This window comes from Anas platyrhynchos, chromosome 21, assembly GCF_047663525.1.
Source record: "Anas platyrhynchos isolate ZD024472 breed Pekin duck chromosome 21, IASCAAS_PekinDuck_T2T, whole genome shotgun sequence".
Taxonomy (NCBI): Eukaryota; Metazoa; Chordata; class Aves; order Anseriformes; family Anatidae; genus Anas; species Anas platyrhynchos.
Window position 1 is genome coordinate 15,309,664 of NC_092607.1, and position 19,352 is coordinate 15,329,015.

At 46.4% G+C, this 19,352-nt stretch overlaps 1 long non-coding RNA gene across 1 annotated transcript; it reads right to left on the reverse strand.

The window, feature by feature from the left end:
• Positions 1-1,688: 1,688 nt before the first annotated feature.
• On the reverse strand, positions 1,689-18,141 carry LOC106020030 (uncharacterized). The gene is made up of 2 exons (XR_002406337.4): positions 17,988-18,141; positions 1,689-3,243 (listed from the first exon to the last, which is right to left on the reverse strand). It is a non-coding gene; the product is annotated as an uncharacterized lncRNA (long non-coding RNA).
• Positions 18,142-19,352: the final 1,211 nt, after the last annotated feature.

Consider the following 19,352-nt stretch of genomic DNA (forward strand, 5'->3'; position numbering starts at 1 on the left):
GACATACGTTTAGTCAGTGTGCCTTGGACTGCAGAGGACACTGCTCTGTAACACATGACTCCCATTTCCTCGTGTTCTTTCTGAGAACAGCTCCTGAAATGGCCAGACATCTGACGTGTTCCACTGTCAGTGAAGACAGTCCTTCTGGCACGGGGCACGTAACCTTTTGTTTTCACAGAGCGTTACTGGACTGACTGGTGAAGTGGCTGTCATACAGCGATGGCAAGCTTTCCCCAGGCTAAGTGACATTCCCAGACCCTTGGCAGCAGAAGACACGTTTCTCCTGCGGTGGAAGCATTTGGAGGAAAGCCCCGCGCGCTTTGGCAGCGCCAGCTGGGTACCTGGCAAGGATCACTCAGCACTGCCTGCCCTCGCTCCGTCCCGCGTTACCTCCACTGCGATAACGGGAGCCTGCGAGCATGCTTGTCCTAATCCCAACAAGGAAAAGCGGAATTACATCAATCTGCAGGGGAGAAAAAGACACCACTTTGGGGATGGATGAGATCCAGAGTCTTGTGTCTGTTTTAGGGCACGGTTCTAGGTCAACAGTGGAAACAGGGTGGCAAAACCACAATACACAGGGTTCTTAATGAGCATGGGGGTTAAACACACTGAAGACAACAAAGCTGTTGTGGTACATTGAGTTACTGTTCCCATCAGTGCAATCAAGAATTTAACAGCAGCTCTTAAATATATATATATATATATATATTTTTTTTTTCTCCAGTCCACCAGTGATAGGCAGATGTATGACAGCAACATCCTAAAGCACCAGGCACCTGAATGCAGCTTTGCCATCTCTGCTGCTGGCTGACAGACCATGTACATTTCCTTAAATGCACCTGCTTACTGATGTGCTTTACACCACTTTCATGGAAATCAGCCATTTAGCATTGGCACTGGGCTGACAGCACACCCAGATCATTGTGCTGTTCAGCAGATGTTGCAGTGGCTTGGCCAGGTGAAGTGATACAGCCTGAGCTCCAAGTAATAGCGTTAGAGATAATGAAACCCTTTTGGGATCGTCAGAAGTACTCACAGGATTCTGGAGGCTGCATGCTGAAGCTGTAGGTCTGTACTGAGCTCTCCTGTCTCTCCTTGGAGCTGGTTCTGCAGGAGCAGGAACATGCCTGCAGGGAGACCAAAACGTTATGATTATGTGAAGGCTGACAGGTCCCCGACACTATCTGCTATAGCAGAGGGTGCCCGTGCAGATACGCACTGACTCCTTCAGGAGGAATATTCTTTGTGAAGAGCTGACTAATCTGAAAATGCCTCCTGTGTTCCTACTCCAGGCACTAAACTGAATAAGATTTTTCCCCTGAGCCATTTTTAACTTAACAGTGATAGGTGAGTATCAAGAGAGAAAAAGCCATACTATTGCGTACTTCTTCTGCTAGCATAAATTAAATCTTTTCCTAAATCCTTCATTCCAATACAGGTGTATCTGTACCAAGCCCATCTCATCAAGAACTGATTTTCAAGTCACCCTTTTCAGACTCCTTTTGCCCCATCCTTGTCCGTGCGAGGAGGTTGCTCCTGTGGCAGCAGGCTGGCTGCTGGGTGAGCATCACACTGCTGCCTCCAGCTCATTGAGCCCAAGACGTGAATGGAGCTGAAAGTCATTAAGCCCATGAAACATCAGTTAAGCTACCATGGGATTTTGCCAGCCTGTAATTAACTGGCTGTTAGAAACCAGAAGACCAGACACAGTAGGTTAATACCCCTGAGTGCCAGCTTCTTCGCTGCCTGAGAGTTTGCTGTTAGCTTGGATGAGAGAGGAGAGCAGAGGAGAGCCCTACAATTATGTTTTATCCACCAGAACTGGCTTCTGGCTGGGTTCATGCACTCATGTTGTAAGGGGTAAGAGCATCTTGTGCTCCTACTGGATAAAGCAGACCTCCAGGGAAACACAAAATGAATATTTTATTCATTAGTCATTTTTCATTCATCTTCACTTCTATGAAGAGGCTCCAAGCTGCAGAGAATTTAGTTGGAAAGGTATAAAAATATTTCAAGTTCCCACACCTTCATTCATCGCACATTTTTCCAGATACTCTTCCCAGTTCTCACTCATGTTATACCTCTAACCCGTCACAGTCTTCTTTTAGGCATAATGTCGTTATCTATTACTTTAATCCCAAAATGGTGAGGGAGTGCTACATGGAAAAAAAGTAATGGGAAATAGGCCCAGCAAATGGAGTTAAGGAGAGATAGGAAGGAGCCAGGGTCTGTCAGCTCCCCGGGGCCCCGCAGGATGCCTGCAAATGACAGACAGCATTTCCCTAGTATCAGACGAGGCCAAACACATTTCTTGATAAACTAATTAGGTAAATGTGTTGAAACAATGCAGTGTGACTGGGTGCTTGCTGGCTGTGGCTGTGCCTGGGGCCGAGCTGCTGTTTGGTGCCATGCGGAGCATACGGCCTTCTTCAGCTTCCATGTAGGCACTGGGCCTAACCTCAACCACCAGGCAAGGGGCCTTTAGACCTCCTCCTGGTTCTTCTCCTACACAGGAGACACCACTGAGTTCAGCACCGTGCCCAATATTTTTTCCCTCTGTATTATAGCCAGCAGTAAGGAGCAGATTCACAGGAGGGCCAAGGCAGGGCCATGGAGACCTTGGCCACTCTTTCCGCATGCTGAGGACTCCCTATTCTCCAGCCACCCCAAGCCAGACCACTGGCAGCAGCATTTGTTTCGAAACCCAGGCAAAAAGAAACATTCCCAGTCCACATGCTTGCTCGCAGGATGAAAAATTACATCCTATCCTTCCTCCTCCTCCCTCTCGGTCCTTCACTGCCTTCCAAACATGATGTCGGGCCGCGTATATCCTGAGCAGCCTTTGCTCAGACACGACAACCTGGACTTGACCCCTGAGGTTCTGGCTCCACCGAGTCTTCCTGGCCATTTCGGGCAGCAGGAACCTCTGTCAGCACCAGTGATGGATGGCTTCAGTGGGAGAGAGGCCTACAGACTAAAAGTCTCACAAACACGGTGACAGGCAAAAATAAAATAGATCCCGAGCACCAGCAGCTTGCTGTGAGCAGAACCAGGGAAGGGCCTGGTCGTGGTTTGTAGTCACAAAGTCGTTCCTCTTCCTGCTTGTCACCATCCTTCCTGCAGCCAATGCGGTACTTAGGGTGTCTTTCTCTTGCCCATGCAGTACTTGGGGTGTTTTTCTCTTGCCCAGGCATTTTCTGGCTTTCAGGCTTTCCCATACCTTGCCTTAACCACCAATAGCTGGAAATGAAGGAAATAACAGCTCGTTTCTCTAGCAAGTTACAAAGGCCACTGCAGGTGCCTTCGCAGGCCCCATACATGCCTGAGGCCATATCTCTGCTTTGTCAAGACTGAGCCCCCAGCAAGCAGACAATCCACGGTGGTATCTCCAACCAGACATCATGATCTGCCTGAGGGACAGCTTGACTGACAGATGGCTTTGTTATATTGTACAGAGTCAGGAGAACTTCAGGACAAGATCCATCTCCTCAGGATTGTGTTACTTGCAAGATGTTCCTGAGAGGTTCCCTGGTGTCCTTGCCTGGTGCCCACCCTCAGCCGCCATCTGTACCCTGGGGTGGGCTTGGCACCACAGGATTTCCCAGTGAGAGACACCCCAGAGATTGGCCTCAGGGACATCAACTTCTTGACTCCTTGGCAGATTCTGGGCAGCCAATGCAGCCCGAAGAGGAAATGAGGGTTGAGAAGCAAGGATCTGACCTTGTGCTTCTGCCTCCTTTTCCAGATTAAGCTATTTCCTTATGAGACACACACCCTGCAGTCCAAATATTAGCTGAGTTTCCATTTCAGGCAGTGCCATTATTAGCCAACTCAATCCCAGCATGCATTTGTACCCACTCTATTTCATGACATTTTAACATTGAAACTCCATTCATTTGCTAGGAATGGCCTTTCATTTGCATATCCAGTGCAGAAGGCAAGCCCTCGAGGTCATCTGAAGCACTCCTCTGGATCACCAGTGACCTGCAAGCACTGGACTGGGGAAGCATCAGTCAAACTGGAGGGACAAGTCACAGCAATGCTTTGCCACCGCTGGACTCCACAAACCAGGACACAAGCAGGACATCTGTCATTGCTTCTGGGGACAACCAGATTTACATTCCTCCTCTCCAAGGAGCCTCCAGACTTATTCCACCACCAAAGCAGCAATATGGGCTACACCATGCAAAACGTTTCCTTCAGCCAGGGTGATCAAGGTTGAAGATTAATGGAAACCTCTGGAAACCCAGACTCTGGCCAAGGAATTGGGGTTACTGCATGACAGTGACTGCGTGCTCCGAACCCTGCCCTTCTGCCTGTGCCCCTTACTTCACCTGGTGCTTTATGATGGGTTATGCTAACATACATGAAATTTAATTTCCGGTTATTAACCCACAAGGAGGGTATTACTGTTTTCAAAGACTTTACATTGCTTCCAATTAGCGCTGCCCTTTGGTTTATGGTATGTTGTTTTTCTTGAAAACCTTTGAACCAGGTTGTACATGAGCTGAAGGGCATTCTGGGGTTGTTAATAAAGATTAACTCTTTTAAACAAATACCTGCTCCCATTCATTTGTAAGGATTACACTGTTGCAAAGGAAGGGGATCTGAGGAAATGTTAGCTCCTTGCTTTGCCTTCAAATTTCTCAAATATTTTTTATGCTTTCCTGTATCTGGGATCCCATTTTCCAGCCTTGCCAAAGATGTCCCTCTTTCCATTTCCATAGCAGGATGGTCACAACCAAGTAAGAGCTGCCTCCAGAAGCTGGACACACAGCAGCTATCCTGCTTCTGCCAGAGAACGGCTTTGGGATGGTTTTGTTCAACCACTCCATAAAATGCGTAGAGAAAAGAGGAAGCTTGAGACATTAAGAGGAGAGAAAGGGGGGTTACTGTAACTTTGAAGCAATTACTATTTGACTGCCTTGTTCAATCTCAACTTCCACTGCTCATCTTTCTCCATGCCACCATGAAATTTTATGGCTCCAAGTTAGCTTTAGTCTTTCTGCTTGTCTGGTATCATTTATCTCTTTACCTTCAGATTACTGATGTACATTACAAACACAGAGGCAAATATGTCCTCAGTGTATGTATTCTCACTCTGACTGGCTTTCAGCTTGCTTTTGTTATTACCCTATGATTCTGCCAAAGGATGTATTCACCTATGTTCTTTTATTATTATACCTTCCCTAGCCAGAATATTTAAAACAAGGAAAACAAGAGATTTACCCTGGGAAATTTAGCTTCATTTCTCACCTTTCAGTCAAACCTTTCTCTAGATTTCTGCACATCCAGCTTCCACAGGAGAATTGTTCTTTGAAGTGTGGGTATTTGTACTACACCTTTGCAAGGCACGGTTAGATGTCTTTGTCTAAGAATGACAATTCAAAACATTTCCATTTTCCTTCATTAAATCTGGCTGCATGACCAACCCCTGACCTTTATACTCTTATTTAAATGAGAGCAGCTAGCTCTGTCCCAGTGTTTTGCACATAAAAACAACACATAGCTCTTATTTTCCAGAAAGATCACTTGAGGAGGGGATTGCTGGTGTTCCTGATGAGCTGATGGCAACTTCTCCACGAGGGCACTGTGCCAGTCAAAGAGGCTGTCAAAGGTGATCCAACAGCTAACAACTGCCACTGCTGCAGCCTCTCAAAATGATGCCTTCTGTTTATTAACACCTCACCACCCACACGAGGACTTGGTGCTAAACAATAAACAACAGCTGGTGGAGCTGAGCCACCCATGAGCATATCTTTCAGCTAAACTCTTAGGTTTCTTCTAACATGTCCTTTTTCCCCCGTCCTGTTGTGTCTGGATGGCACAAGGCATAATCATGCCCTTATTGGGTGCTTCCTGAGTTGGTTCTGAGCTTTTGGTGCCCATGCAACCCCCTAGAGGCACGTGATTCTCCTACCTGAGTTGCAGGACCCTCATTCCTGTGCTCCAGGGGGACACAGATCTCACTCCCACCTCTAAAAAAAATACTGGTGAGCTCTCAGGGTGCCAACCCAGTATCTTTAATTCTAAAAAAAATAATTTAAAAATCAAATGAAACAGAACTTTTTTGTGAAGAGCTCTGGAGGTTAGGGAGGCAAGATCTACACAGATTTCATTACAATTCAGGAGCATCTCACCCTTTGCAGACTCAAACCGAAGGTAAGATCTATGTGCCAGGCAGCCACGGGTCAATACATTCTTTGGCCATGCTCGTTCCCTAAAGAAATAGATGCTTGGTTGGGGAACGGGCTCATTTAATCTATCCTCTGCTTGCACTTCTAGCACTTCTCCCAAAAGCTCATCTATAAAGCAATGAGCCTACAATCCTGTGTGGAAAACACATTGCACTTCTGTTTTCAGTATGGCCATATATCTGCAAGGACATGCAGCCAGCAAAATGGCTGAAGCCTCAGTGGGTCTGCGGACATTTATTGTGAAAAGCAGCAGAGGAGCAATCAAAGTAATTGCTTGGGGCCGAGGTACGTATTTCTAATGAGTCTCGTTGCAGAGGGACTTATTCAGTGTCTTCATTATTTACACAGGACACCACTATCAGTAAAAGGCCTTATTATCTACTCTGTATTTGTTTCTATATCTTTTAGTTTAGCAACTCTCAAATTCAGTGTTGGTTTTTTTATTTTTATAGCTTGTTTCCTCTTTAGTGATATTATCATGGAGCCAATAAAAGTGTTTTCCTTCTACATCTGGTCAAGGAAAGATTTTGCTGGGTACAAGAGTCATATTTCTGCAAATGCCTCCAAGTGAATATAAAAAGCTGTTGGAAGCAATTGAGTTTACTGTTGCCTTATGTACTATCATTAATTAGGAAATAAAGCAAACGGCATTTTATATCACTTGTAATCAAAATGTTACAGTCTTAAAGCGAAGTCTTCCAAGTGCTGAGCTTGAGAAGAGGCAGTCATATAGAGAAGCAGAGGAAAAAAGGATGCAGGGCTTCTATTCTAAAATTTATGGCCCATGTTTTCAGACCAACAATGTAAGAATGGCTTCTGTGCTGAGAGGCAGGATGAGGGCAGCTGCCCTGGCAGAGCAGGCAGGATTATTGCACATAGGGGCTGCCTGGATAACTGGGCAGCTGCCCTGATTTATTCCACCACTGCAGCATCACTGTGACTGTCTGAGCAGCAGCTCACTGTCTGGCTCCCATTCTTGGGTATCACAAGACACTGATATTTAGTTATCAATCCTTCCCTCTGCTTTAGTTTAAATTAGCATTTTTTTAACCCCAAAATATATTTTAATAGAACCCAGTTTTCCTGACTTCCTTTCTAGTCACCTCCTTCAAAATGTTGAGCAGGATAAAAAATCAATAATAAAATCCAAACAAAATACTTAAAAAGAAAAAGAGCATTTCGTCAGCAAGCCTTTTTTTCCACAACCTCTAACATTAGGTGCCTTTGTCAACTCCATTAGGACCATATCTGCACTTTCCGGAGCTTGAATGCTTTCATATATTTGGCTCCATATGAACAAACTGATGGAGCAAACATATTAGTAGATCATTTGCCATGTACATGATTCAGATACCCAGACATGTACAAAACCCAGGCAGGGATTAACCAAGTCTGACAGCACTGATGTGACTCCAGTTCTGTGTATGTATAAGCGATAATGAACCAAAGGCCCTGTTTGTCTTCAAATAACACACAAAATGATTAATTATTCGGAGGGGCATGAGTAATAATCACAATATTATATGCTTGACCATAATGGAACACTGCTCTCTTCTTGCTTTGTTCCTCTAATCTTGGAGAAGCAAATATCCACAGGGTGTTACCAGTAGGCTTGGAAGGAGATTGCAGTTGCTCACAGCTTATGAGGAGTACTTCTTTCCCATTGTGATTTTATGCCCCTGGGACACGCAGAAAACCTCTTTGGAAAATACACATAATTGCTAAAGGATTAAAGAGATGTACAGGAAGAAAAAAGGCAAAGAACTCCAGTTGCAGATTGCAGACTGTAACATGTTCCCATTAAATTCAACAGCAAAGCTTTCTTCCATTCAAGAACAGGTCCTAACTGAACTTTTTAAATCATTGAGATATTCCTTGATAAAAATCACACACTTTAACACAGAGATGCATAAAAGAAAAAACAGATACTCAACCTCCCTATATTTAATGTTTATTCATTTGCTTCTGATGCAATGCAAAACTGCTCCTTTGGACATTCACCAAAGCAGCAATTCCAGCACTGGGATTTCTGCCCCTGGGGAGAAGCACACAGCAAGGTCAGGTGCAGGAGGAAAGTAGGAGGTGTGCACAGCTTTGCTCGCCACCCGAGGTGCAGACACACCGGTGTCTGAAGGCACAGGTACCTGCTGGGGACCAGGTCCTGCCTGGGCTCCAGGCCTGGGGCTTTGCTCTGGGCTGAGCGTTTCGCTCTCAGCCAGAGTCAGCAGAGGGAGCAGCAGCCTCAAGTCTCCTTTCTCCTCCAAGGAGCAGCCTAGTGAGAAGGTTTCCAGCCGAGCCCAGCACAAACCGGGGAGCAAAAGGTGAAGCAGGAGCTGCCAGTGCCTTGCTCCAAGGAGCAGAAAGCAGCAGCTGATGCACATGCTGCTTCCACCCTGCCTCTGTGATCAGAGCCCTGCCCTCCAAAGCATCCCCTACTCAGTTAAATAAATTGGAGAAGGGGCTAAAATCATAGCACAGTCAGTATTTGCCTCCCCTGGGATGCCCACACACTGCACAATAACCCCAAGATCACAGAGCCCCAGGAGAAGTGCAGCAAGAGGCAGTGACCAAAAAGAGTTACTGGCTTTGAAGTTATACCTGCATCAAACCCACATACAGCTAACAACAATACTTTGTCTTCCTTGCTGAAACAACTAGACCCATTTTTTCTGTATTCACTATATATAACTCCGCCATCCTCCTAGTTTAAAAATATTATAGTCAAATCCTGTCTTTGCCTATTTTTAGTTGCTATTGTCCACTCTGACATTTTGGTGTACAATATTGACGTGGATGCATATGGATTCAGCAGAGGTTTCGAGATTTTTTTTTTCATTGGAAAGTGACCAGGCAACACAAGTTGTGTTGTATTTGTGCAATTTAATTCTCAGGTTAATTAGAGCTCAGCCCAAGGGAGGTTGCTGCACTTCCTCAGGCACCACTGTGTCTTCTCCTACAGGGACCCCCCTTGAAGGGCAAAGCAGCAATTGTATTGCCTCCATGGGAACTGACCCTGGACAATAGAGTTCCCAAGAAAAAGCTGTTTTGTCACAATTTTTTCCCTTTCAGATGACTCCCACCTCTCCGTCCTCAAAGGTGACTTGGTTTAGGGGTGCACTTTGCATGCAGGTCACACTCAAGTGGAAGCAGCATTTTATATTTTAGTCCCCAGGGTATTTTGTCAAAGCACCATCAGTTTCTGGTAGAAGTTCATATACAGAATTATAAGGGAGCCTTGTCATTCTCCCAGCTAAATAAGCTGCTTCCACCACCACCTCTTGGTCCAGCTCTGCCTTCAAAGCACCTCATTTTGGTCATTGACAGACAGGGTAAATGGACACGTGTATGCTCCCATGCCAAGCTCTTCCTGATGTCAGAAGGACCTGAGCAAGCGAGGGATGTTGCTCTTACAGTCTACCCTACAAGCAAGGCCTGGCTAAGCTAGGGGAAACTATTATGAGTTAACTGTTCTTGCAGTAACATCTGAAATGCAGAACCAGGCAGCACATCTCTGCCAGCACATCTCAATGTCAGCCTTTCCCTCTCTTTCTGACCCACAGCATCCCATTCAGGACTGCCCATGGGGCACCTTCTTGTCCCCACAGCCCCCAAAGGGCCCCCTGCCCCCAGCCGCACTCCTTGCCAGCCCTGACATTTGCGCACACGTTCCTGTGACCGACCTCGGCGAAGTTGGAGTCTGATGCAGAAGGGAAAATATTCCCTTCACTTGACATACCTACGTGTTAAAATGAAACAGGCTCATACAGGGGAAAAATCGCGCTGTTATCAGCGTGACATTGTGGAGTCTCACGATCATAATCCAATATTAGCGTGCGATAGGGATCCTGCCGGCGGTGCAGCCTGTGCTGGGGGACAGATTGGACCTTGTGGGTGACCTCTGCATGCCTCACAGGGCTGCTTTCACCTGCCACACAGCCCTGAGCACATCCCCGCTCCAACACAGTATTTGTGACTTTGGGAAGGGAGGGGGGGGTTCTGGGACCCTTACTGCTTGACACCCTAAAATCTTTCTGGGCTTCTGGTGGAAAGGTCCATGGAAAACAGGGACATGATGGGGAAATGCAGTGGCACCAATGGGAGGTTGGATGCAAATCCAGACCTCTTCCCATCTATCTGCCTTCCAGACCCCTCTCCTCTGCCCCTGAGGTCCCAGGCTTACCTGGGTTCCTGTTTATTTTACATTTGCTCAACTGCCTGAGTTTACAGGGACCTCGCCTTTTAATGCAGTAATCACAGGAGGTGTGGAAGTGCTATCACCCACACTTTATTCTGCCAATATCAGCTTCCCTGCAGCACAGGGCAGCGGCTCTAGGGGGACAGATCAGCCTCATTGCTCCCCTTTCTGGGTGCACAACAAGGCACAAGAAGCCAGGTACTTTCCTTGTCCCCAGCAGGCACATCCCTGAGTTCACCCTGCTCCAGGACAGCTCAGAGCCATGGCTGGATTCATCCCTCCAAATCCACAGCATTTATCCAAGGCATGCTCAGCCAGCATCCAAGGCTCCATCTCAAGCTGCTGGACCTGCAGCACCCAAGCCCCTCAGTCACAGAGACGACCAACTCCTTTTTGGAGCAGACTGAGATGCGGTAGCATGAAACCACAAGCTGAATCCTCAATGAAAAAAAAAAAAAGTCAAATATTCCAAAGCTAATAAGTAATCATAAGAACCCTTTGAACTGGAACAAACTAGATTGGATTTGCACTGGCAGCAGCTCCCCCCCATAGCCCAGGTAATACCACCAGCCCCTGCCCAGGCTCCAGGATGGAGGTGACCACCACAGTCCCTGGCTCAAAGGCTGGTGCCTAAAACAGGGTCTGGCCTGATGCCCCGCTCCTGTACGCAGATGCCACACAGGAGCAACAGGCTCTTCAGTCAGTCTCCTCCAAGGAGGAGCCAGATCTGGTATCCGAGCCGAGGAGGAGCACAGAGCCAAAGGCCAGCAAGCTTTCACATCCGACAGGACCCACGAGAGCAAGCAAACCCTGTGGCCTCATCCTGCAATCAAACCTCAGCCAACAGGACCCGGAGGGCCTCAGACCTTTCCTCTTTCCATAAATAAAGCCATGCATGTCCAAGTGTTGTACTTGGACGTGGACCTGAGGAGCCCCGTGCCAAAGGATGAGCCGAGGAGCCCAGCCACGTGCTGCGCAGGGTGGCCACGGCCAAGCCCTTCTGGCACCCTGGCACATGCCCAGCCTGCAGCAGCCAAACCAGGCACATGTGCCTTCCCTGGTGTTCATCCCATAATCTCTCTGGCTCAAATAAGGAGAGTTAACATGTCAATTATATCCCCATTACTGTAGCATTCATTAGCATGGCACAGTGAGATCCTGGGAGATGCCCTCTTGATGGAAAGTAGAGGAGGGGGGAGAAGGCTGGGGGAGCCTGCAGGGTGAATTCATTGGGGAATGGATTTATTTATTCTACTTCAGAACAGATTTAACAATACTTATCAACTATTTTAAGGAAAAATCAATTACCTCAGTTGCTAAAATGGTGGAGAGGCAAGCCTAGATAGGGGCTGACCTGAGGTATACCCCTAAACCCAAACCCAGCATGTTTTTCCAAACCAGAGGCAGGAGAAGCAGGACAGCAAACAACACTGCTCACACAGGCAGCCACACGCCACTTCCCCCAGTTGTAAAATCTGAACCTAATGTTAAGTTCAGTACAGCAGTGGTTATACCCTGCTAGAAACCATTTTATTTTCTATCTACTCATAGCTTTGCCTGTGTTCCTAACTACAAGACAGGCAGCAGCTTGTTTATTCGCATCCCACAGCAGATGAATGGGATACACACAAGCTCCGGGAGGCACAGCATTTGTTCCTGCCCTGTGAGCATCCCCGGCTGGGAGATCCCCACTGAGAGCATCCATTTATAACCAAAGACAGAGGAGATTCGCCTCGGCTCTGCGGAAAGGCTCTTTACGTCATAAATTGTATTTAAAGGCTCTTTCAAGAAGACAAGCAAATTTAAGAGGGCAGTTAGCTTCTGGCACTCACATGCATAACTTTATTTGAGTATTCAATTTCCTCCTTCATTCATAAAGTAAACATCGGAGTTATCTGAAAGTGACTGTATACTTATGCAGTGTTTTCTTAAAAGAGTCAATAGGAGCAAGGCGACATAAAATGCTTCAGAGAGCATGACACAGGAAAACACAAGCCTTTAAATTATACACATTCAGGAAACGGTTGAATTCAGCATTTTAGATGGAGAGGTTAAAATGTTTGTGCTGAATTGTATTAAATCTTTCACCAGTAAATCCTGTAGGAAGCAGAACATTTGAGGGAGCCCACTTATTCCCAGTGTCTAGGAAAGACTCCCAGAGTTTCAAAGGAAAACGGCCATTAATCTCGCTGGACAAGTGCAATCTAATAAAAGCTGTTGTTAAATTAAGGCAACTTTGTTATTAAGTGTTTTCCAAATTTAGTTTATTTCCCCCCCCTCTCCAAAAAAATCTATTCTGAAATGGAGGCCCTTTGTTGCCTGAAATTATTTTTTATTTAGGGAGCAGGACAGGATCGGAAGCCCATGCAGTAGTTAATAGTTTAATGTACTACACATTTACCTTTACAGAATTTTTACATGCATCGGTGAGGTCTTGGTTTGGGCATATATATGTAACTGTTTTATGGGTCTTTACAAAGCAAGTGAGCTTTGGGAGTGCAGAAGGGGCCAGGACAGGTTTGCAGACTTGCTTCTACCACCAGGGCGGCCTCATGCCCACTGGCTGACCCCACCAGTGGCCACATTTCTCAGACACAAGCCAAGCTTAACTTTATTTTTTTAAAAAAACTTCAATTCCAAGACAAAGTCCAGAGACCAGAAACCGTGGCCATTCCTGCCACCAACCTCCCAATGGACCTTTGTCAAGTCACTTTGCCTCACTGCAGCTCAGCTCCATCACCAACAGAACAGCATGACAAATGACCACTTACACAAGGATGATGCCAAGAACTGTTCCCATCACCACAGGGTACAGATGCAAGGAACCAAGCCCAGAAGTTGGAAATTAAACATTTTACCAGAGTTTCATAGCAAAGACTTGTCAAACACCTTTGGTTTCTTTGGATTTTTTTTTCCTGCATTTATTCTCAGCAGCACTCTGCATGTGACGATGTAACCAAGTATTAAATCAGGAGAAACTTTAAACTGCAATGCTGATATTTATCTTCATCAGCAAATGTTTATCATTTGGGGGATTTCTTGCAGATTTTGTTTAAAACAAATTAAATTGGACTGTTGAACCTGATTCTAGGTATAGCAAATGCCCAAGCTGTCTGTGCAATGAAACCACCCAACTGCCAAATCCAGATGTTTGATTTGTAATTCTGTGCTTGTACCTCACTTTGGCACAAAAATCTCTGGGAGAGGGAAGGAAATCAACTGGTAGGACTGCACATTTACAGCCTCTTCCCAAATTATATCTAAATTAAAATTCAATTTCAGTGGAAGATGTAGAATGGATAGTTGGATTTTTACTTGTATTTATTTTTAACGTATTCAGGAGTATAGAGGGCCTGAGGATCTGAAGCACTGAAGCATGTGAGCTTCGCAGCGGTCACTCAGACCTGGCTGGGAAGGGAAACTCTCAGCTTTCTTACAAAACAAACTAAAAGCAAAACAAACCACTTTTCCTGGTGAGACTTTCATTCAATTCTGCAGACTCAGGAAGCTCCCGAGATAAGCCTCTGCTCTGAGGATACACTCGGAGCTGGCTGAAGCCTAGACCCAAGCTGGCAATTCGCAGGAACACAGCATGCTTTATGAATTAACACATTTGTCCAGCCTGTCCCAGGGTGGAAAAATAACCTGCCTGCGGTGTTTTCTGCAGCCCAATTGTACCTCTTCAAAAAGGCATTAGTGGTTAAAATGTGTGCCAGTCTTCCAAGAAACCTCCCAAGGAAGTCCTCAAGTTTCCTGGTTGAGCAGGACTAAGCAACCAATGACATTAAAAAAAACACAAATTCTACTTCTGGATCCAGTGGGAAATTTGGAGGCATCGAAATACTCAGTTAAAAAGCTTATAAACCTTGAATCAGATTCTGCTTTTGTTTAGATTTGGTTTCTGATGAGGAGATAAGTAGATTCCTATTCTACCCAAACCAATTTCCTACTAATTATGGACTGATCCCCAGCCTGTTTTTCTTTAAAAAAAACATAAAACTGAATTTCATTACAAGAGCAGATGACAGCTGTTTTAACTGAAAAACACGGATACTATTGTGGTTTTGTTTTTGGCTTTCGCCTCCCGCAAATGCAAGAGGGCTTGGTTGCCATTTATTCAGACTGCCTTTAGAAAACAAAAGGAACTCCATCCCCAGTGACCTTGCTCAACGCACTCCAGATGTAACTGATTTTGTGGTTATGTTACAAGCCCCATTGACACCACTGTAGCTAAAATGATTGGTGATGCACAAACCCAGCCAGAAAGGAAAACCAAGCCAGAAAGAAAAAAGCCAAGAGGTATCTTCATTTCAGAGCAACCACAGACATAAAAAAAAAAAAAAAAAAAAAAAAAAAAAAAAAGACAAAACTCTGCAAGCACAGAGACCTTGTGCAGCCTGGTGCTCCTGAGGACAACCTCTCAAACCCATGTCTGCAACCCGTGCAGGGTGCCAGCACCACAACCATGTGAGGTAATGCTTTTCTCCTCCACAGCTTTATCTGCAAGATGTAGGTACAGGATCCCATGGTAGGGGCAAGGGCAGGCCAAGTGCTCCCTACCTCGAACACCCAGGGACCTCAGTGTGGTGGGACAGGTGGAGCTCCTCTCTTCTGGGTTTACAGCCATTCACTCTTCAAAGGTAAAGGCAGCTCTGAAACGAGGGTGCCCAGGGCAGTCCCGTGCAGCAGGGAAAAGATACAGCCTGGGGACAAACCCTGCTTCTTTATCCAAACATAAGGGCAAGCAGCAATGTCAAAGTCAATAACCTCTGAGCAGAGCCCATCCAAAAAGGCACACTTATTAAAACTCACTGCTTGGAAATGAGTTATCCATTATTAATATTTTAAATTGCTAAATCCTTTCTAATCATGTTTTAATATGAAGCAAAGCTGTGTGATTTAAAAGCAAACCTCAAGCCACTGCCAATCACTCCTGGGCATGGAGCAAAACCTGCCCAGGGAATACTGATGAGACCAAGTTTCCTGCAGGGATGGAGACTCTGGGAGCAGTTTACTGGGACCCCAGCCTCCTCTAGGAGAGGGCACAGGACATTTTGGGATGTCCTGAGCATCACAGACACCACATTTCCCTGAGCACAGAGCAAAGCTGGCACACAAGGCTTGTGCTCATAGACCCTTTTATATGGATGTTAGACTGGATTTTGGAACAAGCTCTGGAATGGAGAAATGGGTCCAGGAACAGTGTCCTCTTACCCTTTGTTTTTGTCCTGGGCTTTCTACAGACTCTTGTGGGACAGCACATCTCAATGCAGGAAGGATTTGCTCCTGGAGAAGGCCCATTTTGGGCCATGTGTTGGGGTACCACTGCACCCAGCTGAAGGCGGTGAGGTTTGAGTTGCAGTTGGCTGGGATGAACAGGGTTATGGAGGAATGACAGCCTGGGCTTATCACATGTGACAGTGGAATGAAAACAACGGTGACATGTTCAGTTACATTCAAGTACCTAGTGAATCTCAAGTGGAACTGAAACTCCAGCCATTTTGTAGCTGTATTATTAAACACAGAAAACATATCCATGATATAGCAAGGTTTAAGCACCATAGGATGACAGAAAAGCAAGCTTACACTCCTCCTGCTGAATTTCCTTGGAGAGACACTCAGAAACACCATGGTTATGCCCGAATGCTCAGCAGTAACCATCGCCCTCTGGAAGCTCTCCACTCCCATTTGGCATGGAGCATTATTAATCAGGGAGTAGAGCTGTCAAGGCCAGGCCCAGGAGTGGCAGCTGTCCCGTGGTCCCCATCCACACTGTCCCACGGTGACAGCCCTGCTGGTGACAGAGCACCGTGGCACAGGGCCATGCTCCCGCAAAGCAAACAAAGGTGGATCTGAGCAAACTGCCTCCCCAAAAGGCCGCTTTGCAGCGCCCTTTGAGCAGCGGCTTCCCCATCGAACATTTATGCTTGCAGATCCCTATATACACAGAGCACCTGTTACAGCCTCCATTGGCCTCAAGGTAAATGATTAACATGGCCAATTCCACCTCACCTTAGTCCTGCTCGCACAGCAGGGTGAGTTCTCCAGTACTATTTTCCTACCTTGCTAAGGCCAGAGCAGGAAGAAGAAGGAGCATCAGCACTGCTCCACTGCCAGGTGTTAATAACAGGCTCCTACAGCTAAATGCGCATCATTTCCATTCATTCCACAAGCCAGAGCTATTCTGTTTTTATTACGAGCAAAGAGTGAACAGATGGGAAGGATGCTGCCAACACCTGAAGTGACAGCAACATTGGAGCCCTGCACTGCATGCATCTGTGCCCACCTCTCCTCCTATCCAGCCTCTGGGGTAGTCCCAATCCCACACCTTGCCCTGGAGCAGGGCAGATGCAAACAGGTGAAACAAGGGACCACAACTGGAAGTTCCCATCACTGTTTGCTTTAAACCACTTGCTTCATTGGAAGGAGTAAATAAGAAGCAATCTTTTTTCTATCCACCCTTTTCCCCAGGTGTGCATCCCTATCTGAGCGCTCCTTTCACACCACGAAGCAGCTAGCTGTGCACCAGAGGCAAGACCTGAATTATAACAATTCCCCACTTTCCTCCTCTTTTATCCTGCCACCAGTATAACAGCACCTGGTAACAAGGTTAGAGGTGTATAAGGGAGAAGATTCAGCACTGCTGCCCCGTGCCAGAGGGGTTGGCCCTGGAGGCAGCTCAGACCCTGACGTTATCAAACACCACAGCAGTCAAGGTCTGCTCTTGGCCATGTTTAATGCTGCCGTGGAAGCACTGGTTGTAAAACTCTTTCTTTAAATTCCAATACTAACGTATCTCTCAATGACGCTAAAGAAAGCTTGCAAGAACAGGAAAAAAGGCCAATAAATGCTTACAGCCCCGGCAGCCTTAGAGCACTGTGGATAAAGCTTTTTTTTTTTTTTTTTTTTTTTTTTTTTTTGCCAATTTTGACCATAAAGGCAGTTCACCACCACTACTATCCTTTCCACCCAACACATACCATACCCACAGCATGTTATCCTTGGTCATAGTGCTGGGCAGAAGTTTTACTGACATTTAGAAGATCAAGCCTGTGGAGAAAACAGCAGGCTATGGGGAGGTGCTGTCTTCAACAAGGGCCTTTCTGGTATGTGCTTCTTCTCACCAAGCCTCTCCTTGAGGAGGAGCTCCTTTGGAAGCCCTTTGAAAAAGGTGTTACTACTCCACATTAAGTGGTTTGGGGCTATTCAATGTAAATTCATGCTGAACAGGAGAGGTTCTTGGGGACAGCACCTCCTGGCCATGAAGCCTTCTCCACAAAGGACCACCTGAGGTGATAAAAGGAGCGGTGCTGTTTGTCTTCTGCTCCTACGCATACAATGGTGAGATTGAATATTCAGCTCAGGTTTAACTGCTGCAGAGGTAAGGGGCTTGGACACTTAATTACTGAGACACAGGCTGTTTTCCTGCCTGGTACACAACCAACTTAGCCATAAAAGCACAGGAGAGGAGCAAGAAACAAGGCCTGGGAAGTACTAGTGAATTCACCCCTACTTCCCAATGCACTCCCAGAGTACTCCAAAACCACCAAGAAGACACCTAAACCCCCCTCAGCCCCATAGCAGTACCATACCTGGCTCACAGTCTTGTTTTCATTTTATTTTTGGAAAAAAAATGCAGATCCACACCATTACCCCCAGGCAGGCTCCATATTAACACCAAGAAGAGGAAGGTTGTGCTCCCATCCTCTTACAACCACGATGGGCTCAGGCCTCAGCTGGTATCATTCAGCCTAACCACTGATTTGGGAGCACACCTGGGGACACGTGTGTCCCCAAACCATGCGAAGGAGCAGCCAGGAGAGTTAAAGTGCCTGCAGCTGAGCTGCATTTACCATTCAGGCAGAGCTGCTGAGCTGCCACACAAGTCGTGCTGAAGATTTCTGTGCACAATGCAGAAAAAAAAACAGTTTTTGGTGCTCCCACGCAGAAGTGACACCCCATTAGAGAGTCTGCGGCTGCTGGGCTCCCAGCAGAAATTAAGCCTCAGCTTTCCATTTTCCATGCGGAAATAAAAAAGAAACAAACTTTTTTTTTTTTTTTTTTTTCTCTTGAAAGCAACTGCTTGAGTGAGCAGTGATTTTATTGTGCTATTAATATGATCATAAACAAGAATAACATGTGTTTATAGGCTCAAGTGCTTCATTACTCACTCGCTGACTTGGTAAAAATCACTGTGGCATCAGTATAAAGTGCAAAATGGAACAGATCATTGTAGTCGTGTTGTAAAATCATCTGGGCAGGTAACCTTTGAACAAAGGCAATTGATAGCTCGGAGGCAGCTGTACAACAACAGTAAAGATAATAATTGTCCACAAGCCGCTAGACCTGCAGGAGAGCAAACACGGTCATGCCTGGGAAGGGGAGAGCAACGAGGGGAGTGAGAAAGGTTTGGGAAGGAGAAATAAAAGTCAATATATGAAGCACATCTGCAAATCTGCCTCATGTGGAGCTGTGCAGGCAGGGACAAGCAGGCTCTGATCTCCTCCATCGCTGCCATCCCAACCACTCAAACTCCTACAAACAAATATACGGGCTGAGCAGGGCTGTGGAGAGGGACTGAGGACACAGCAGGAGCTGGGGAAACCCAAAATTTCCTTTTTTTTTTTTTTTTTTTTTCAGACCTATTGGGTCAAATGCTCCTTTTTAGTGCTTAATAGGGGGGTGCAGAGGTATGTGGGCCCCCTAGGAAAGTCTTCAAAATGGCAGGTGGGGAAGGTGGTGGGTAGAGGGTGCAGGAGTGCTCCTGGACGTGGCTGCTGGGACCTGCACAGGGTGAGCTTCTTGGGGTGCAGAGCTGGAAAAGAAAAGGTGCTCCCTTGTCCTGCAGGGCTGCACAGGCAGTGCTAGGTTTCTGATAGGGAAGACCAGGAGGCAGGGTCTGCAGGGACGGCTCCTGGCTCGGGGATGGGAGCAAAAGGTTGGAAGACACCCCAGAG